The sequence below is a fragment of the Vanessa tameamea genome, chromosome 15, assembly GCF_037043105.1.
Source record: "Vanessa tameamea isolate UH-Manoa-2023 chromosome 15, ilVanTame1 primary haplotype, whole genome shotgun sequence".
In the NCBI taxonomy this organism is placed as follows: domain Eukaryota; kingdom Metazoa; phylum Arthropoda; class Insecta; order Lepidoptera; family Nymphalidae; genus Vanessa; species Vanessa tameamea.
This window is the reverse complement of record NC_087323.1, coordinates 7,977,133-8,001,540: the sequence shown is the minus strand read 5'-3', so window position 1 is coordinate 8,001,540 and position 24,408 is coordinate 7,977,133. Positions and strand designations below refer to the sequence as shown.

The 24,408-nt window shown below is 30.9% G+C and overlaps 1 protein-coding gene across 2 annotated transcripts in view; it reads right to left on the bottom strand.

The window, feature by feature from the left end:
• Spri (sprint) overlaps nucleotides 1-24,408 on the bottom strand; it is a 216,654-nt gene that overhangs the window by 115,066 nt on the left and 77,180 nt on the right. The gene's annotated exons all lie outside the window — the stretch shown is intronic.

Genomic DNA, 24,408 nt, shown 5'->3' with positions numbered 1-24,408 from the left:
TATTGTCAACGACACACAATACACAATAGAACTCCGAAGACATTTTACTCATATAAGTATACTGTATCATAGATTCTATATCAAAACAAAAAAAAAAAAACGTGCATAAATTGATTATTTCGATCAATCACGATGCTTGTCCTAACGATACTAGAAAAGGTACATCGATTTCATCGAGAAAGCATCACTAACACTCGCATAGAAAAGATGACACATTTATTTGACATATCACGTGATAAAAGATTGACGGTAGAAATTGCTTTGACTCGAATTGAATGCACTTGTCTAAATAAAACTCGCAGTTTACAAGACTGTAAAACGCCTTGTCTGCTCGTATAATTTTTATAAATACTTATCGTGGTAATTAATAGAGGTGGTGTATTTACAATGTAAGAAATGTCCAATATCCTCAGAGTCAATATAGGCGGCTGTGATCACTTACCTCACTTTTACTTACTCAAACAAATATTATTTCTACACAGAAACAACATATTTGAACATACACAATTATAACAATTGAACATCACTAAACTTTAGAGAAAACTATAATATTGTTAATTTAAAATGGTAATTTCTAGTAAAGCAAATGAACTGAGTATAACAGGTTTCCAGAAAACTTCAAATATATTTTTTGAAATTATCACGGAAACTTGATTGTATCTTGCAGGAAATTTTAATTTCCTCATTCTGGTGACTTACTCACCGGTTAAAAGATTTTTTTCTGTGATAATATGTCAATTTGAACATTATGATATGGAAAAAATAGAAAATGTTTTTATAATTATTATATAAATATTTTTATTCATTTAAATTACAATTATCGACATAAATAATTTAATTATATACCAATAAAAATTAAAAATAGTTACTCTAAATATAGTGTAAAATGGTCGCAAACGTTCAAGAGAATGCATTTACCTGATTCTTCGCATTTCTGGTTTGTCAGTCCATCAGGTGCCTTGACATCATCATAACTAAGGGACGGGAACACGGGACTCAATAAGAGCAGGAACGCCGATGGTGGCCAGAGACTTTTAGGGCTACGTATACAACCAGTGATAATAGAAAATAGATTATAGATTTTATTAGATAATTTATAATAATCTTGATTATTAGGTGATCGTTGTATTTTGCACTCTGATAGTCAGACAAGGGACCAGACTTATCTTATACTAAGTATCGATCGAACGAGTGATGTGAAGCCGTAAGTACATATGTCTAAATTTGTATATACACACATATAATGTGTGTTCATTTTTGACTTTCTTTAAAACTACCAATTAGATTTTTACTATTATTTCACACAGCGAATGCGAAGCGTAGAGATGGTTCTCTGTTTTACATAATTGCTTGGTAAGGGGTCACCACTACCCACACATTTTGGCGGGATGAAAAATTTTAACCATTCCTTACTTCACCAATGCGCCACAAGCCATGGTAACTAAGATGTTAAGTCGCGTGTACCCGGAACACAATAATACTTAGTATTACTGTGACGGTGAAATATATAATGAGTGGGGTGGTAATATAAATATACATTATGATATCACTCATAAAATAAATTAAGATCTATGTTAATAGGGACAAGCAGTTGAATTGATAATGTTTTTGTTTACGCTGTTTTTTTTTTAAACATATTAAACAATTACAAAAACACAAACCACGGTTAATGATAGTTGATTATGTTCATTTGGTTTTCAATTAAAGCTGCTCTTTTGAAACTATAAAATCATAGAATATTTCATGACCACGGAATATAGAGCCCTGGGGATAAATAAAATGTCCACGCGAACAAAGCGTATAGCGAGTTCATAATTAAAAAGATTGCGTCTAGCGCCAACACAGACAGTCATTGAATGTATATAACTTTAATGTGTTATTAAATTGAATTTTTAGTGCATTTAAATATATGAATAAATGTCCTTTTATAGCTATAGTAGTGTCTTCCGCTTAAGTAGGACTATACATGAAAAGTTGGGGTTGAGAGAGCTCCTGATACCCGAGTGCAACATGCATCAAGGCAATAAAGGACTGCATGGTAAGGCAAGTCGTCGGACGACATAATAGCATATGTAAGCGATCCCGAGGAGTCCCACTACGACCATTGGTTTTGAGTGGGTATCAGCCATAAGTCTCAAATGACATCTATTTCTCTTGGTGGGATCACCCGGTGAGAAAAAAAGGACTATTTATGGCTGTTGCATAAATGGTGGTTGAGTGTTATGGACACTGCTCTATGCCTCGTGGTGGCAGCGTGAAGTCACTACTTAAACCAATTTTATTTTTCTTCATTTTACATTTTTTTTTTTCAATAATTCACAACAACAAATACATAACGGATAACTTCAACTATACGACTTTGTATAAAAATAAATATAGTAATATATTCTTATACTTTCTCTCTGTAATATATAGTTGAATTTATCTGTATAGATGTAGTTTTATTTAAAGTATAATCATGTCAAATCACGTCACAAGTTCATTTAAAAGTTCCCTTCTGTGGTCATAATTTGTCATTCTTATTGTATAAACAATGTGTTCCAAGATTTTTAATTAAAATACCAACACATCACTCAACGGCATAGATTTTAAACAAAGGAATATAAATCCTTTGAAGTTTGATCACGATTAAGCTGACATTGAGTGTAGGCATTATCTAAATATACCATTCGCATTGTTAATTTGTTTTTGTTAAGAATTCTTTTAGATAAAAAAAATATATAAATAGCATGTAAATAAAATATAATGAGACAGATGAAACGAAACAGAAATATTACTTTGCCCTACCCGACCATCCACCAAATGAATTTAAAATATAAAACAATTCAGTTTTATATTTTAAATTCATTTGGTGATAGCACTTTGTGCATGTTTATCTGGATAGGGACTACTTATCATTTAATCTAAAATGAAATAGCTGTACTAATAATTGATGTGTTTCAGTTACAAGGGTGAGCCAGTGTAACTCAGGCCAAGGCACATAACATCTACGTTCCAAGGGTTGGTGGCCCATCAGCGATGTAATGAACGGTTAATTTTTTATTACGTAATCGTCTATATCATAAAAAAATCATACTGTAAGAAAAAATTTATGAGTTAACTTTTTTATCATCTCATTCGAATTATGTAGACATCTGAAACCATCGTTTATTAATAATTGTTTCTTCAATCAAATCCCTTTTATGTCTATCTGAATGAATTAATTTTGGTAAGCAAAAATTCAGTACGATTTTTTCTTATTTTAAAGGATATTTTTTAAGAATATAAGCAGCTTGATGATAGGATCGTACAAATAAAAGCAGCTCATATCTCCGGTAGCTCATGTGGTTTTGTTTTGTAGAATAGAGTAGAATAATTATTTCATGCAAGGAGATAGCAATCGAATATATTAATTACATAATAAAGAATCCATATTCTCATATGAAGTTAATATATTTCAATATGACAAGGAATTAATATGTTTGCGTAAAAAAATAATAGTTTGTTAACATATAATGTTATACACGGGCTTGGGCGTTTTAACGCCACGGAGCTAGACAGTTTATGTATTTAACTTTATTCTACTTCGATATGCACATATTTATTTATTATAGCACAGCATAAAATCAAAATTCATTATTTTAAATATTACAATGAAATTTATAAAGAAAATAAATTCAACATGAATGCAAGGAAAATATACGAAGAATTACTTAAAAAAATGTATCTCCATCACGATTCCCTTTCGAATCACAAAAAGATACATAAAGTAAAAATTGTAATAATATTTTAGTATCGAAATATATAGTACATAGTCGTAACGGTCTCCCGCATAGTAAAATCACTCGTGTTTGCATTGGCTCGATAAACAGCGGGGTAAAGAGCGGAAACGTTATTACAACTCGAACCTCCCTACCAAAAAAAACACATTGAGCAATTATTTGCAATACAATGCCCATTTTTACACGAACACAAAAATTTACCACACAATTAAGAAGCAATAGACATTAAAAATAATAAATTATCTATCGTAGTATTTTTCTCGAAAAAAGGTGGTAGCAAAATGGGTGCTTCGGTTTAAGTCGACTGTAACCATAATTATTTTGACTTCACAATAAAAACAACAATAATTGAAGAAGATGAGGAAACGTTCGTTTGGAAATTAATTTTGAAAAAAAATCTTATTCAAATTTTTAATTGTTTACCAAAAAGGTCTACTCATAATAGTATTTTGTTTTTAATACTATTTCAACGTCCAAATTTGATGTTCGTCGACTCATTAATGCTCATTTTTTTTACGAGCACTGTATTTTTATGTCTGAATTACTACGGCAATTCCCTCAGATATATGTCGCTAGAAAATTATCATAAACTGCCCCCATTATGCCATAAAGCGATAAATATGTTGTAAAATCATAAACGGGGGCCGGGAACCACGTCATAAATTGCACAGAATTGGCCCACTTTGCAACAACTATCATTCCGCTGTTATAAAAAGAGCAGTTCATTTTATTTAACGAAAAAAAATGCTCTTCGCAATTTCATGGTCATAAATGTCTTAGGCTGAATTTTCCCATTGAACGACGCAACATGGCGCAACAACACTTTATTGCAGTGTAACTAAGTGCAAATAGCTACACTTGATTTTTTACATTCTGGAGTTTAAAAAAAAATAAAGACAATGTAGAGCTTTAAACATGATTGTAATACAATACGAATTTAAACAAAAATGTTTGGTTATTTAAGGTATGAAATACGAATTTATAAACACAAATTATAATGGTTACTTACTTTCTTGTTGGTATAATGGATAATTATATGCTGCCAATCCTGAGTTCTTAGGGCCAGATTCCGAATCGGAATAGTAAATAGTTTAAAATTTTGAACAGCAAGTAGTTCAGATGTTCGCACTGTGTACACGCCTTTGCCCTTAGTACGCATGTCAGGTTATCCTGAACCTGAACTCATTTATGGTCGTGTCTGATTGCCAGACCAACGCATTATTAGAAAAATTAAAACCGTATTTGCGCATACCTGTATGATTCCTGTGCAGTGAATAGTGTACATTGAGAACATCCGCCAATGTTTTTTTGCTTATTTTGAGGTAAAAGAATAAATAAAAGATAATAGATACCTTTCAAAAATGATTGTAATTCAATGTTTCAATATCTAAAAACAATATTTTTTATTAAACGTTATATTACGTTACTTATTTAACGTTATTATTTAAGGGTTGCATATTTATAGGAGTGAGGTTGGTAAATGTGAACTCAGCCTATTTATTTTAGCGGGTGTACTGTGAAAAAAGTTTTTTTGGTATTCGCCTACTAATATTTGACTGGGTCGGGTGTTTATTTGATTCTGTAAACGTAAGGGTCCAGTTCATTCAGGCTGTACGGTCAAGAATTTGTTCCGGTCAAAGGTTTTGTTTGCATGTGAATAAGCAAGTAGCGACTAAACGTTGATATGGAAGATGAATATATGTATTGTTGTTTGAACTTAATTAACTACATCAAACGTTAATATGAAAAATGTTACATTGATAACAATTATATCATTACAAACCTAAACCTAGCACAGGCTTTTGGAACTATCTAGAGGCTCCTGTACTAGGTTTAATGTTCCTCGTACACCACAAAAGTTGCAATTAAGATATTTTAAGGATACTTTTTAAAATTTATTATTTTAAAAACTATTCTTAAAATATCTTAATTTACATATTTCTATATCTAGAAATGAATGCGACTGCGTGTGTGCGTGTATATAATATATTTGAATAATATCATCTGTTGTTATGTCTTGATTTTTAATAAATAATAATAATAATAATTCTTTCTTTTCATCGTAATTTCAGTTATATATATTTTAAAAACTACAAAGTACGTACAGAAAATATATAGATATATATATATATATATATATAGGTCCTTGCATAATAAACGACTTACCTACAAAGTACTACTCAGTAACTTTAGAATACTTTTATTAAAAATACATTCATAGCAATTAAATTTTAATTACATTATTGATTAACGTTTACAATTAAGCAAAGTGAGAGGAAATTACTCTTAAGTACGTCTTCCGCCCTTGTCTTCACTGCTTTCAAGACTGCACTGATTATGTTATTGTAATATTAGTGGTTCAAATAAAATAATAAGTAAAAATTCAGCTATAATCGATCTGCTGATACAATAAAATATTTCAAATATATATTTTAATTAAATTATGTATTTAAAAAAAAAAGTAAAGTAGCATACATCCTATGAATGTCCAGATGCTGAACGCAGGCCTATTCTCCTTGTGGTGAGAATTTCAACACGCTTCTCCAATTCGAGTTTGCGGCATGCGTCAGATTTTTATGCAGTACATGGTGGTTTTTAGTCGGGTTTAAACCTACAATCAACGATTGAGATTCACGTGTTCTAATCACTGGACCTTCTCAGCTCTTACTCTTTAATCCAAATGACAACTAAAACATTTCATTCACTTTTAAATAATAGTTTATTTGTATAATTAAACGAGACGACTTTCGTCTAGACTCTAGACAATATATAATCAGCGTGAATTAAATAATAAGAAAGTTTATATCATGTAAAAAGTACAGTCGAAGAGAAATTCCTTTTTATTCTTTAACTCATCATTTAGTCTGTTTCTAGAAGTAAGTTTAATTTTCACTAACAAGATGAAGCAGCTAGTCGAAAGAAAGTGACAATTAGCTATGCACCACAGCCTGATTGTGCTAACGGTACGCGCTATAAATTGTGTTAGGGCTGACACAGACGTAATACGGTCTCAGCTTTGTATAACCTTTATACTGAGGATAAAAACCTCGATGATAATATTGCTTAATGATGATACGCCGTCCATCAAGTACTCAATGGAAAATCAACATTCTTTGTGTTCAAATAAAAAAAAAACTTTTAACTGAAAATTATCTTAGACGGAACTTCATGCAACATAAATTGTGTTAATTATGTACAAAGGTTCAATAAAAAATTGACGCTTTTGAAATGTTCAATAAATTAATTAATTTAAAATCTTATCACGTGTTCATTGGTTTGAAGTTTGAAGTCAAAATAATATGATTCCAACATAACACGAAATAAACAAAAATATAAACTATACAATTTTTTTGTCTTTCGTTCGATTTTTAAAAATAGACAATCGAAATCTGGAAAACACAATATTTTTGCCAAAATTTGAACTTTTAAAAATCGAACGCATAAAAAGGGTTTCAATAACAGATTTATTGATACGTGTTAATATCGATATAGCTCATGACTGCAACGCTGTCTCATCTAAAGTCTGCGACCGTTGAAACTTGAAATACCCTGTCATTGTTAGAATAAAATACAATGACTGGAAGCTCCCACATTGTGTTGCGGTCTTTTCTCTAGACAGTTTTCCCTTTAACAGATACATGGTTCGTGGCTCACTATTAAGTTTCTTTGTAAGCAAACAGGTATTTAAATGTAACAATAGATATACGCATGCTTATCGTAGTTAATTGTAAACAATTTAATTCTTATTTAATTTTGTCATATTTTGTCTACACACATGGAAGCGTTTATTGTTGTTGTGAATAAGGTAAGCTACTGGCAAATAGGCCGCTTGTTTGTAAGTGGTTACCGCAGCCCAATAAACATTTGTACAACTAGAAATATAAACAATTCCTTAAATTGCCTACGTCCCACAAACTTTGAGTCCGTATCTGTCCTTTTTGCCTGTAGCTAGACTATTTTTTATCTCAATAAAATCGTAACAGAATAAATATCAATAATTATTAATTATCCTTTTTGCTACCGTTAATATTTGATAAGTGAGGTAGTATCTAATCAGAAGACCTTGAACAAGTTCTTCCACCACCATCGATATCATAAGTTTAGAATAAAATCAAATAAGAACATAGTTGTTGTTGTATTTTAAAATTGAATAAGTACCGTACCTAGCTTGAGCAACTACCTATTGACAGCTTCTGTGTATTAAAACGGACAGTAAAATGTATGTGTAATTAGAGACAGTTTTGTTATATTGTTGGTATGTTAGGAACAATCTGTTAAAAATATCGATATTGCTACTACGTAATCCTAACCAAATTCATAAAGAACTTAAAATACAAAAAAACATATTTTACCTTTCGTCTAGTATAATCGTTTTTCGTTAAATTAATAGATAAGAGACAAATTTGTATGATTCAACTAGCATATTCAAAAAGGTAATAGAATCTTCGAAACGGGTCCTTTGTTACCTAAGAGAGATATTTCATTATTAAGGCATATTTACACAATGTATACTATATATGTAAACGTACTCCAATAACATTCTTAAGTCATCTTAATTAAGGACTAAAGTTGAATAATAATATTAAAGTTGTATATACGTACGTGCAATCTTCAATAGACTTCTCGTTTGCTTTCGTGTGCCTTTGAGCTTAGTGATTATAATTCTAATAGTCTTTGGCAACAATTAGAGAAACATTTAAAATAGAGGACAGTTAGAGTAACTTAATTAATTAATTATTATTATTTTAAAATCCAATTGGCAGAGATAGCCGTGTTTATATTAATGAATGTTTACATAATAATTAGATATTGTAAATAAAAGTAAAAAAAAAGACAAACTGCTTTTTAGAAAAAAATAAAGTCCAAGCAACTCAATACATACAAGTGACAAAAATTAAATCAATATTCTTTAGAAGCATTACACTTAAACGTTATACATAAAACATGATCACTTAACAAGTTACGACTAAAAATAAAATGACTACCTACTCAAGTTTATACTTACTTGTAAGTAGATTAAATATTTTTTGTATTACCTGAAAAAAATAAACATATTATTATTACATGTATTTACTTTTATTTACCAAAATCTAACAAAACATATTACGTGCACTATTTTTATTTTAAACTTCAAGCGAGCGCCTTGTCATTGTTCATAGCAAGTCGTCGCAAACCATATATATGAGAAAATACGTATTAGGCGTCTATTGGGATAAAACATTTCTAAATGTAATAAAACGCTTTAGAGTTACAAAATCTGTAGTGCGAAATAAAATGATCACTTTTGTATTTGCTTTGGATTGACACTGGTTTGTTTAACGAAATTCATTACTACTTTTGATAATACATATATTTGCCGACTACATGGTATCTTTTAAATCTTATACCTTTTTGAACGCCATATTGCCTTTTTGGAAATTCACATACAAGCGTATCCAGATGTTCACTTCCAAAAATCTAGTCAGTTAAAGGGCATTTTAAGTCATTCGTAGAAATAAATAAAAAACTCTGAAAGTTATAGATATATAAGCCGTACCGTGTACCGTATGATTCTGGTCGAAAATAATATGTAGATCTTTTCATTTTTTTCACGTAGGGATATCACCTAAAACTCATGCGATAGCCGTCATCGACGCGGAACATAGAAGCCGCAGTAACGTTGTTAGATATACATGAGATAATCCCTCCTATGCCATGTCCCGTGCGTGGCTTAGCAGAGCTCTTTCGTTTACTTTTAAATGTGTGTGGTCACAACACGTGGCTCTCTTAATAGCAGCATGTATGGTAGTATTCCCAAGGAAGGCACGGTTAGATACAGCCAGTAGTTGACAGTAAGTCTAGCGAATCCTTTATTCATGTAGTTTATACTCTGCGCAAATCGTAAATAAGAGGAAGAATACCATGCAACATAGGGATTTAAACCTGAATAACACAACTGTATATATTTAGATCCCTAAACATGTTTAAGTTGCACGTTCAATCCTGACCGCTAGGACTTAAGTTGTCTGTAAGATAACTAGATTTCAATTTGTAATTTAGGTTTAAAAAAAACAGTTTTTAATGCAGTGAAAATTAAACTTTTTTTTACTTGATATCTTATGGAACACAACTAAATAGATACATCAAATATACATAAATCTTATGTACGTTTGTATAAACTCCTGCTTAACGATTGGTCCGATGTCGATGAATTTATTATTATTTGTGGTATTTGAGTCCTTGGATTTTTTTTTATTTCCAGAGTCGTGAGGGGCAGCTAGTTGTTTAATATAAAAATATGTCTTGTTATAAGTTTCACAACCTTTTAAGATAAAGAAACCTCATCATAGAAAACTTTCCAGACATTTCTTAATCCATTTATCCCGCTAAAAACGTAGGCGTTTGAGAATAATCTTCCCAAAGTCATTAGAGTGTTTAATTAAAGCCGTCGTAGGCTGGTCACGGGTCAAGAGGATTTTGCAGACGGAAAAAATAATAATAGCTGAAGTTGCTACAACTTCGAGGGACGACATTTTTTTCATTTCCATGTCCAAATTGCAATATTACTTTTGTAAATTTTACAGTGTTTTTGTTAAAGTTATTTTAATGAGCAAATAAGGCGAAAACATTGGACTTTTATCTTCGTTGTTGTGTGTTTTTACAAGTTTTTATTTAACTTGCAATGTAAGTATGTACGGATGAAATCTTGCAACTCAATTTTGGAAGCAGATATCTTTCACCGATTGAGCTGAAATTTTGTACACGTTCAGTTTGCACGACAATGCATCGTTAACCGAATGGAACACCCAAGATGGCGGATATATATTTTTTATTTTTAGAGAGAATAAGTTAAAAAAATAAAGCGATGTCACTGTAAACCAATATGGCGGTGTAAATTTTTAGTGCTTACCAATCCGTATCAAATGAAAGGAGTTACTGAAAATACGAATGCGAGTTTAATTACTAAAAAGTAAAAAACTTGTCACGATATTTAAGTACTCGTATTTACTTAGTTTGAAAAATTAAATAGATAAAATTATTCAAATCTAATTATTTAATTTACTTGCTTACACAAGTAAATCTCTCGACAAGTTTTATATCATATAAATAGTGTCAAATGTGAAATGCCCTTATCAGTTACCAGTAAAGTTTTAGTGTAAAAGTTTATTTTTTTCTTTTTAGTGCATTTAAATATAGACTTGGTTTAAAAAATATTTTTTTACTTTATTTAGTTTTATTTTTAGCGTCTTACTTTCGTATTATTGTTTCTTTATAATTAAATATAACGAGATAAAATCCATAATATAAGGACATTTCTTTTTCACTCATATAAGAAAAGTCTTATCTATAAAGTGTACGGAAATGTCGCTCTTGATAAAACGATCAGCATTTGTTTGACAGGGGAGAGAGGGGTCTTTGAAGAGCCTAATTGAAACAAATATTTGTGGAAGAATGCATGGCCGCAGCGTCTTAGGGGTTGAATGATAATCATTTCAATAAACGAATCCAGGATAAATAAAGATATATCGCAGATAGAAAAGACGTAACTAAGAATTTATTTGAACTGGTAAATTGTGGAATTATATAAATGATCAGAAATATCGTATATCTGCTATTTCTTATCCAAATTCAAATTTTTCTTTCGATTATATGTATGTATTATAATTATTTATACGGTAAGTAAGTGTTTAACTTAAGTCGTTTACACGTAAAATGGCTTCCGTTGAGGTACATTAATCTCTTTTTATTCGGTAAACGTTACCGGAAAAACTTAACGTAAAATATATGCTACATTATACATAGCATTTTCTCTTCTCCATCAAATTATTAGAAGTAATAGAATTAAATATGCAAAGTATCTCTGATTTTGTTATAAATAGCTTTTTTTTTCTTAGCTCTCTCTCACAATTTTTTTTCATTTACATTAGAATATTAAATAACACAATACTAAGGGAACCTTCGTCTTATTTTTTCAGTATACATTTTTTTACAGTTTTTTACGCAACTCTTTGTATGTAACTCCTATTTCGATTAATATATCCGTGCAGGAGGAGGACGTTATGCTGAAAGGGCATGTAACACTTTTTTCTGCAAATACAAGGCACAGGGGGTGTCCACGTGATGCGACCACGAGCCAGGTCAATGACGTTTAACCACATCTTAACGAAAATAATAAAATACAATACAACACTAATAAACCTACTTAGGTGCTCTAATGTCCAAACATATGAAAATAAGTACTTACATATAAGTATAGCTATTTTTATGAAATTTGTATATTGGCAAAATTTATTTATAGATTTGCTGTTTCAATGACATTTATTTCATTATTGTATCAATGAGTATTATTATTAAGTATTATTTACTTGAATGAACACTTAAATGAAAACGTTTTCTCTTTTGACACAGAGTTTTTGAAATTAATTAGATATTGAAAAAATACTTTTCTAAAATATGTTTCACTAAAATCTTAATCTTTTATACCTAGCTATGCATATATATTGTAAACACTATAAGCATAAAAGCGCCTTCATTTTCAATTAATATCAAGGCCATACTTAGCAACTCTCTGAGATAAATCACGACCCAGATTCTAACCAAATTGGTTTTGATTGAGTACAATCACTCGCTATTCAGGGAATCGGTAAAGATCGTTTCTCGATATTTTCGCCTGCTGATGTTGTAAACAAGATAATAAATTTACAGTAAATTCGCCTTCTCCATTTAATTAGAAGAATATTAAGAGGCTTTATCCACCTCGCAATGCGATATCCCTTTTCATTTCGAGTTTATACAATGACAACTACATACTTAATTGTACGCACAGTATTATTTATTGCATAAAAACCTTTGACCTTTGTTTAGGATTCACTCTTTTTATTCATAAGAAAATTTCGACTCTGACTTCTTAAATACTAGTTTCTACCCGTGGCTATCCTTTCGTGAATTGTTACTGCAATAAAAATCCTATGTCATCCTCCCGTCTACAAGCTATTTCTACAAAAACAGTATATAGTATGGAAGCTCCAGCTTGGATTACAAGTTATACTGTGTTCAGACTGTGCTGCGTGATAATTTATTAAAAGAACGTTTTGTGTCATTGTGTACATTTTTGTACGTATGTTTATTTGGTTTACATACAATTTTAAAAAATGACAAGCTTAAGATTTAGATACGCAACAAATATAATTGCTACACTCACGACTATGATAGTCACAGCGTTCATTATTTATTTGTATAGATAGATCGCTAATGCATGCGTCGAAAAACGACAGCCAACGTGAGTTCGTAAGCTCGTCCCATTCGCTCAGTAGCGAATTTCTCTTTATAAAGACTATGTATAATATAATATGTAGAAATCAGGATGAAATGTCAATTCGAGCTATTAAAATGTATAACAAAGTACACTTAAAAGTAAATTTAATAAAATGTTAATAGTTAATAACAACAATTAATTTAACAAAATCTCAATGTGTATTGAACTTTATTTGATGCCATATTCAAAATGTTGCTTGTTATTAATTATTGAACTATTGAATAGCTGGCACTGCATCCACACGTCAATCAACACGTGATCCTTAGCTTATGTAAAGCATAAGAAGTTATACACGTTTACGCAAAACGCACGCATGTTACTTTCATAGCGTTTTCTTTGTTGTTAAATTATAATAATAAAATCAAATAAATAAAGTCATTTTGAATACAATTAAATTGATTTGTTAGAAAATAAATACAGACACTGAAACAGTTGGACCAATTAAGCTAAAGTAACAAAATACAAAAAATAATAATTTCACTAGTTGGCGTATTTTCCGAGTGAAGTAAGAGCGAACATGCAAAATGCTCCATAAATTTCTTGTTTATAATTGGCCAAACTTGGCCGTCTGAGAACACCTGACTTAACGAGCATGCGAAGTTTCTTTTCCGTTGTGCCCTGGAGCCTGATTCTGAGATTTCTTTTAATTTATTTTATTTGTATTTTGGGATGTCGCGTCGGTCGGGAAGCCTTATTATATTATTGTGAAAGGTATTATTGTTGAAGACTTTATTCTCGAATGTATAAGGATCATTTTTTCGTTTGAATTTTCTTTATAATTATGTACTTTATTTCTAAAAATAAATTAATACCTATTATAAATTGTCTTTTTGTATGTCTATTGCAAATACAAATCTTAGGTATGACTATAATTCTGTTTTCAGCAATTGATAGACTGATATACGAGGAATGCATGGGCAAATAATTTAAATCTATGCATATGCAAATTAACTCAATTTATAACAAAAGATTTATAGTAAACATATTGCCGCATGAGAGCTTTCATGGGTTGCAATGCTTAAGTCGATATTATTATATAAATAATGAACGATACATTACTCCGAAACAGTTCTAAAAATAAATAGATATATATAATCTGTGGACTTTTTCACAAACATATATATGTGTATTTACTAAGTGCCACCAGTGCAAAGCCGGGGATGTCGCTAGTTTAATATAGGTAAATCTACATTTTACATGAAATAAAATTTATTTCGAAAACAAAAGCTAGATACATAAGCGAGCTACATTTTATTTATATACAATGTTTTAAGTATTTCTATACTCATATTAAATCGATATAAAATAAAACATAAAAACGTAAAGAATACTCACATGAGAAACATATACATACTTGCTGGACTCGAGTCTAATTGACGAGACGTTCATTATGAGCACGAGATGACAAGTTGCCGCTAATGAGTATTTAAGAATAAATGACAGGCTCAAGTACATGTAGACACACGAGTCGAAATACTTTTTTGAACTACACATGAGATTAAGTTTTTTTAATATTTTTGATGGATTTAAGAGGCAATAGAATATAAATTAAAACGTTAGAATATAAAATTATTAACACAATTTTATTGTATTTCAATAAATTTATTTATTGATCAATAGTTATTTTTTTATATTTATTGTTTTTACATCAAATCACATATATCAGAGAGGCCCTGTACCTCTAAACTAGGAGACCCCGTATCTTAGGGGTCAGTTTCCCAATCAGTGTTTTCATTTATTAGACTTATTATTAAATTTAAATTTTATGTTAAAATATATTAAGAGAAAAAAAATTATGTTATGATGATGATGATGACGATTGTTCGGCAATCCTAAGGAAAGAGTTCAGGCAGGTTTTACGTGTTTACCGAGGTACTGGATTGTCAAAACTGCTGATTTCCAGACTCAAGTCCGCGGCAGAATTTCTTGACAAAAGACTAACTCTAAAAGCCGCACCGGAGTTTGCACCCAAGTCCTCGGGATTATATGCTAACTTATGCGTCTTATGAATATTACAAGGCCTTGTAAGACACAAGGACAATGAGGCAGTTAAATAGTTCAATAGTTTTTATAAATCATCTCAAACTTGATTTAATTATTGTATTGAAATCAATTGCTTTTAGAAATCAAGAACTTATAGAAGTTTTGATACTATTGATTCATTATTCATAATTGTTGTATTCACATAATTGCGTAACGTTTGGTAAATGAAATATTTATCAAACTGGCTTTCCTGTTGTGTTAACAACACAATATAACATAATGATTGATTGATGATTTTTGTTTAATGATTATAAAATCGCTTGTCAATAAAAAAACGACATTGTAATATTCATAAGACGGATAAGTTTGCATATAATAAGGATCGATTATGATATTCGCAACTGAAGTATCATAGAGAGAGTAGGATTTTTAATTTATTTTAGGGAGGTGAGAGACTAATTGCGTAACCCGACGGTGCCTGGGTGCAGAATGGTTTATATTTATTACACCGTTAATGCACCGCCAACCATGGAATCTAAGATTTATATCCATTGTGCCTGTAATTACACTAGCTCACTTCCTTCAAGCCGGAACACAGCAATATAGAGTACTAATGTTCGGCGGTAGAATAATTGAAAGCTCTACCAACGGGTACATTGTAATCAAAGGGCCAAGCTTAAGTCACCGTCCACAATTCAACACTAAATCTATAATATGGTTCTATGCATCAATGTCTATGCATCTATGTATTAAAATATATAAAAAAATATGTTATATACAATTGTTTCTAATTAAATTCAACTATTATAAAAACTTGATGGTCATATTTATAATACGTGATATTGCCATTTTATTTCCGCTAAACTATTTTAAATATAATTACACTTCAGAAATATGTATGCCTGAAGACATCTTATTTATCATTTAAATATCAAGAACTTGTATTAAAGGCACATTTGGACAGAAATTTTGGCCTGATAATGTAACCCTAGAGATGAGCCTCAAAAGATAAACTGCGTGGCGGATTAGAATTCCCATACCTCTCCAATTAACAAAATGAGGCGATTAAATCCTTACGAAAATATACCAAAGAAGGGTGATATGATAAAATTTATCTGAAATGAGAAAATAATTATACATATTTCAAAAAACTAATTTGCGAATTTGATTTTCAACCATACTAAGCAAACTAATTTAATTGGAAATATCAGCTTAAATTTTAGAGCAATGAGTATTTTATAAAAAAAATATTACCACCATTAACAGGCTATGGAGTCTATGAACTAAAAGTTTACTGATAGAGATGCAACGAATTCACAAGTATTCGAAACAATCCAATTATTCAAGTAATTAACTCCGAAGCCATTTCGGACAGGTGCCGGTCGTTCAGTAAGTTCCAACGCGCCGGCTAACTGCAGATCCTAGCTAAACTATTTACAACCTGCCCTTAGATATTGGTTTGGTCAAATGCCGTATTGTTTATGCTTAGCATAGACACCGTAGCCAAAGTGTCAACATTTAATTATAATTATTGTGTTAAATACACTGCTCGCGAGCTAGAACTAACTTAACGCGATTAATAAGCACTTCATATAGATCGATCGAAGAGAATTATGTCTGGGATTTAGAAGCACACACATTACAAGCATAATTTGCATATACTAATCAAGTGAAAAAATCTTAATTTTACTTTTATAACTCATATTAATTATAACAAATAATAATTAATCTGTTTAACCTATGTATATGTGGAAGTAATAAAGTAATATTAATAAATATGTACTATATAGTTAGACAAATCCATATTATCCATATTAATATTATAAATGCGAAAGTATCTCTGCCTGTCTGTTTTCTCGCTTTCACGCCAAAACTACTGGACCGATTTAAACGAAATTTAGTACACAAATAGTCTAGAGCCTGAGAAAGAACATAGACTTTTTATTTGGAAAAAAGTGCTGTAAAGGGTTGAAAAGGGGGATGAAAAGTTGTAAGTTGTTGAAAGTATTGTCATTTTTAAAACTAGAAGCATAAAACTTATATTTTAGTCTGTACACTTATGAACTAACATATCATGACACCCACTAAGGAGCGAATTTTTGAAATTCTACCCCTAAAGGGGTGATATAAGGGTTGAACGTTTGTATGCAAGTCCGTATTTTTTTAAATTAGAAACCTGAAACTTAATGTTTGGGATACTGATTAAAAAGGAGTAGACATTTATTTAAGTGTTTCTGGTGAAATAAAGGTTGAAAGTTTTTTGGAAGTCGTCATTTTTTAAGCTAAAAATATGAAACATTATTTTTGGATTGCGAAAGTAGCTCTGTCTGTCTGTCTTGCTTTGATGCCAAAACTACTGGACCGATTGAAATAGAATTTGGTTGGTGTAAAATAAACAATAATAAGTAATGTTTATCTAGATCTTCAGACAAATATGGCCAATCGAGAATGGCTATGTGAAAGGGCAATTTTGGCGCCGACTAATGAGACAGTTAATAAAATAAACGACCAAATCATGCCAAATGTTGAGGGAGATGTTGTCGAATACCTCTCAGTGGACAATATTATGGACACTGAACAAGTTACATCATACCCTATAGAATTTCTCAATTCCTTAGAATTATCAGGAGTACCATCCCATAGTTTGAGGCTAAAAGTAGGTGCTCCGATCCTATTAATGAGGAATCTTGATGCGCCAAGGCTATGTAATGGTACACGGCTACAAATTAACATCTGGGGCACAACATTATAAAGGCTACAATAATGACTGGAATGGCAAAAGGAGAAAATGTCTTGATTCCCCGTATTCCAATAATTCTGACTGATTTGCCATTTCAATTTAAAAGAGTGCAATTTCCTTTGAAAGTAGCATTTGTTATAACAATTAACAAAGCCCAAGGTCAGACGCTTAAAGTTGCGGAAGTTCATTTAGAAAAAAAAATGCTTTTCTCATGGGCAACTCTATGTGGCATGCTCACGTGTATCAAATCAACAAAATCTTTATGTTTTGGCAAAAGATAGTAAAACAAAAAACGTTGTTTATAAAAATGTGCTTAAATAAGCTCATATTATAGTAAGCTTAATACTTCAACCCTTAATTTAATTACGTTCTAAGCATACCTAAAACGCCCCTCAATAATTAAAAGTATGAATTTAGATGTTTTTTTTCCATAACCAAATTATGGGTTAATAAGCTCTATGAAGTGCAAAACTGCTAAAAGCTTAAGGATTTATACGTATGTGTCTTATTCTTAAAATAATTAGTCAGAATAATTTAAAATGCTACCCGAACTCACTATTCCACGCGGACGAAGTCGCGGGTACAGCTAGTCTAAGTTATAAAGGCATACCCATGCCCAGCCGGTCCTCAAGTACTAACTTCAGAGCTCTCCATTAAACTATTTACGGCCTACTCGCTCGTGTTAGTTTTAGAAACATAAACTACAGTATTTTAGACTTACTCGTGTATATTAGTTTGGATGGAGAGCTTTACGTAACGGACGCGTTCATTTATTCAATTAAAAATAGTAGGAATCGCGAATCTTCGCGTTTATTCAAAAGTTTTTTAGGAATCTATAAAACTGTGACAAGTTTTATTTTGATTTTATTTCATTGTAAACTGCAAGTCACTCATCTACATTTGGCGCCAAAATGATGAAGCCTCATTTAAATTAAATTGTTAATATCAAATAGTATACATCTTGTTTATGTTTTTTTTTGTCCTATACAGCAGTAGTACTCTCTCTCTTACCGGCCAGAAACTTTTTTTCCGGTCTCTAAAATTAATTCTTTGTTAAAACCTAACTATTTAGTACATTGCAATCAATGTACTAATCTTTAATTTTCTGCATACCTACGGCTGGAGCTCTTCAAAATAAGACTGTAACCGATTTTTATATGCAGCTATCTTCCTATAATCACTGGGATAAAAATCGGCTTACGCTATTTATATATAAGATGCGCAAACAATAGACAATAATATCATTAATCATGAATACGAAAAAAAAAATATTTACAAATAGGGCCATAAATTTTATTCAAAGGAATATATTTGCTTTCAAAATATCTAACAAAGATAAGCAGTAATGATAAAATTATAATTTCTAATAAGTCTGGCAGGAATAAATTATGCTCCATTAGTAAGTGCTAATATTTCTATAAAGTAGCGCATTTTAGTTTAATATGCATAGAGTATTTTAATTTAGACTGCATAATTAAACTGCAGTCGAATGAACGGCTGAGTGGTGAATTCACAGTAAAGCTAATTTAGCACACAACACAACTGCATACACAAATAATTTTAAATTACTATAAATTTCTGCTGACATTTAATAATTTTGTGGTTTACCTAAACAGTAAAGATATGACTATTTGGACCGTGTTGTGCAATGTGTCAACCTATAACAAATACACAAATATGTGTATATTTTATTAAAAAATTAAAAGAAAAACAATTGTTTTAATAATATCCATTTGTAAATTGATTTTTAAAGTCACCCTGTTACATAATATTATAAGAATTATTTTAAAGATATTTCATAAATAACATTAATTATTAAATCTTAATAACTTTTATTTATATTTCTGTGGGTTGAAATTCTTCATCATTGACACAACACAATCCATTTATACTTCGAAGCACGGTTTAAATGAATATTTTGTGCTTAAATCAAGAAATTATTAACCAAATTATCGATGTGTTCAGGCTCAACGTCAGTTTAAATTGAATTATTTATTAAAAGTATAACAGCTCGCCTTATTGCCTCCACTGGTGACGGGAGGATCGGAATTACTATTCAACGGGAAAATGCTGCTAGCATCCTTACTACCGTTCCACGCGGTCGTGATTTGTACACTATTTTTAATATTTATTTATGTATAACTAAGGCCTTAATCTTATCAATTCTTATGCAAATAAGTATATATTAATCCTTAAATGAGTGAAAGTCGAAAGGAAGTAAGTGCCTGTAGGAGCGGGTTACGTCAAGACTTATATCAGCGAATCCGTAAAATTGCACAAAACAAATTAACCTCTTTTCTATTTATTAGCCGAGATGGCCCAGTGGTTAGAACGCGTGCATCTTAACCGATGATTTCGGGTTCAAACCCAGGCAGGCACCACTGAATTTTCATGTGCTTAATTTGTGTTTATAATTCATCTCGTGCTCGGCGGTGAAGGAAAACATCGTGAGGAAACCTGCATGTGTCTAATTTCAACGAAATTCTGCCACATGTGTATTCCACCAACCCGCATTGGAGCAGCGTGGTGGAATATGCTCCATACCTTCTCCTCAACGGGAGAGGAGGCCTTAGCCCAGCAGTGGGAAATTTACAGGCTGATTATGTTATGTTATTATGTCTATTTATTACAGGAAATATGAACTCATTAGATATTCGATAAAGACGTAGGTTATGCACGAAACAAAAACTTTAAATAGTTTTATTAACGCTATGCTAACATTATTTTAACATAACGAGCTAGTAATTTATCCACAATATATCACGTACAAGGATATAATAAGTTATTTGAATACATTTAGCATCAATTGTCATTTATTTCATCAGAGTTTATTCCGACATCATAACGCGTGGGTGCCTTCACTTGCGCCATGTCCTGCCAGCTGTGCGTCTGAGCTACTGTTTATATCATTTACTTATATAGACTGAGTTTAAAACAAAGCAAAGATATACACGTTCAAGTGTTTATAAAGCTTATATATTTTAGTGTAAGGTAAGCAAATAAAACATAATTAGTTTTTACATAATTGTCAAAGCTACGGTGGCGTTAAAAATTCAAAACAAAATTCTTATTCAAATTGAACAAAGTTTTAAGTCGAATGAAACTACTTTTCGTTATAGTTTTAACTTGTGTGTTATACGATTGCTTCCATCCAGACATTCCTTATTAGCTATGTATATTTTAACTTCAGATTATAAAATAATACAGAGATAGACGGCGGAACAAATACGTGTCGTTCGCATAACTGGGAATTTGTATTCGCTTTTGATGATGTATTTGCTTTTGTGGCTTCACTGTTATGTTCCGCGCGCTCCATCCGTCTTTTTGTTTTCTAATTTGATATTTTAACAATAAAAATAAAAATTACACATCGTATAAGTATCGCTAAAAATTAACGTAATTACCGTTAACTACTTATTTATAATATTTATGTGAATAATAAAGCGGTACATTATGTATTATTCAAACCCTGTTTTAAAAAAAAACAACGGATTAAATATAAAAATTATACAATCTATTAAATTTAAAACAAAAAAATAAGATAAAGATCATACAACATACGATTATACACGACAAAAATGCATCTACGTTAAATATATGAATACATGAAGACCACAAAAATTCTCATGAAGATCAGAATTTTCGAGTATATACATCAACAAAATTAACATCCGCATAATTGCATTGAATTCATCACCTTAATATAAATTCCTTTCATTTACCGCAAAATATGATGCATATGTAAAGTTAATTCGGTTACAATGAACGGATGAAACCGTAATGCATAGAGCATAGTTTCCGTAATATCACACGACGTATAAATATTTGTCCTCAGCGTTTTTATTAATTTTTTTTGTTGAATTTAGTATTATCGGAGAGGTCTTGACCTGAATTTGTGCATTTTCAAGGTTTCATATGATACTCAAAGATTAATTTGCCGTGATAATTTTTCTCAGTGGTTGCATACAAACTTCTGGTTGCAAGTAATAATTAAACATTAATTTATACATACATTATTTATTTAATTTACATTCTAAAATATTTTATTAGGTATTTCCCAGCCAAATAATATAAATAATTCACCTCGCGAATCATCAGCGATGAAACAAAACGTCGTAGGAAATCCTGACGTTGACAGAATTTTCCCAATTTTTTGTTTCCAGGAATGCAAAGATTAAGCGTCAAATCTCAATAGCAGCAGTTAGAAAAGTAAAGCCCAGTCATGCAACTGATTTATTTTCGATAACGTCAGATAGCCGTCCTGTAGGATTGTAACGAAAAATATATGCAAACAGTACACATGAGTTGACCCAAAAACTTGTTCATGATAATATTACCTGCGTAACTGAGTAGGTCGAAATTCGGTCAGGAGAATTTATTAAGTATGTGTAGACGAAACTGCGCAAGCGCATTTGCTGGGAGTGTTTCTGGATCTGTCGGTGTGTTACAAATAAAGCGCAAATTACACTAATTTCAGTTAAATATGGTATTTTATGTCTGATTATATTTTAAATCAAGATATGGGATATTTACACGATATAAGTAAATGTATTTGGAAGAAAATTGTATCTTCATAAACGATGCCCACTCGAACGGTCATGAACACACAACTTCATAATAAAATACGACTTTTGAAGAAGCCTGTACAGTTATTATCAGTGTGTGGAACATAAACGTAATAAATGTTGGCAAATCAAAATGACCCAAGTTGGAAAATGAATTAAATACAAATTCAACAATATTTTTATTTGAATATGTGCTATGTACTCGTTTATATTATTGTAAAAATCAGACCATAAACAATACTGCAAAGTTTGAAGATAATATATTGTATTTTGTATGATTCGAACATTTTCCTTCTACTTTTATACAAAATATAAATTAAAAAAAAAAACGGTTGACAAATAGAGGAAAAAATATTGAAATTTCGTTTCGCATTGCCTATTAATACATAGATATTCGTTAGAAAACAAATCTTGAATCCTTTGGGAAATACTACGTATCAACATGAAATATACCATGTATACAATTATATAATACTAAGGCAATAATTATAAGAACATTATCAATGTTAAAAACTGTTACTTATATATTTTTAAATTAACTGTCTTTGGAATGAAACACCATTTACGGATATTTATCGACTTTAAATAACAATTGACCTAAAATTAGTGGATATATAATATGATATACAATTCTCATAAATACGCAAGGTTTCGTCAGTAAATTGCCGCAACATTAATATTTTGCTTTCTTCATTAATATTGTGATATTTATTTAAAAATTTATTGCGTAACTTTAAAAACATTTTTTAGTACAAAAGGTATAAAGCTAAAAGCATTATTCCACAACGTCTAAAGAGACAATATAATTTGTATACACAATAATTGAGTATATCAATATTTACTCAAAACCATCAATCTTGTATTATTATTTATCTAGATAAGAGTGTCACACTACAAAAGAACTAAAGTAAACTAGCCAACTTTACTATCTTGGTGCATGACAACTACGTTTGACACTTGCCAAAACTCATACTACTTTATTAGTGTGCGTGTACTTAGGAGCCATCTGTTAGTCACAATTTTTTTCGACGCGTCCGGTACCTATATTATAATCAAAGCCATAAATTTATATCTTCAAAAACAACAACATTAACAGCCTGTAAATTTCCCACTGGTGGGCTAAGGCCTCTTCTCCCTTTGAGGAGAAGGTTTGGAGCATATTCCACCACGCTGCTCCAATGCGGGTTAGTGGATACACATGTGGCAGAATTTCGTTGAAATTAGACACATGCAGGTTTCTCACGATGTTTTCCGTCACAAGGTGAATTATAAACACAAATTAAGCGCATGAAAATTCAGTGGTGCTTGCCTGGGTTTGAACCCGCAAACATCGGTTAAGACAGACGCCTTCTAACCACTGGGCCATCTCGGCTCTCTTAAAATAATACAGGTTATTTGTAAAGGTTTTGTGTATTAAAAATGAAATATTCTCGTCCTCTTAATATTTCTATCCATCTACAAAGATTAGCCAACTGTGCCGGAAATATGAATGTTATAGTGCGACTGTTCACTAATACAATGCACTCTTCAATATAATCCAAGACAGTTGAGTGCAACACAGCCAACTTTCTAACTTCAGAATACTACTACTATTGAAAAACCCATTATTTACCTGACACGGGGACGAAGTTTAGAACTCGGAATCAGCAACCATATAATTTAGCCACTGATTGTTTATTGCTGTTATTATAATGTTACGATTGTATTGACATGTTTATTGGATTCGTAGTAACAGAAAAAAAGAACGTCCCTTTAAATAAATAAATAAATATTTTTATCGATACGATTATGTAGTATTAATTAAGAATTAAGTTTTTAATAAATATCATTATCACTTATGGGATTTCAAAATATTTTCTCCTTTCTTTAATAAGCAAAGTGTTAGTCTAAGCCCTAAATTAAGGATCAAATATAATAAGTCTCTTTAAACATGTGTATTAACAAACTTTGGTCATATCATCAAAGTTGCGTCATTCTCTCAAGTACATCTACCAAGTAGTTCTTATCGCAATAGCCATAAGGATTAAAATACATCACGTTGTATGATATATGGGAAAACTTTAG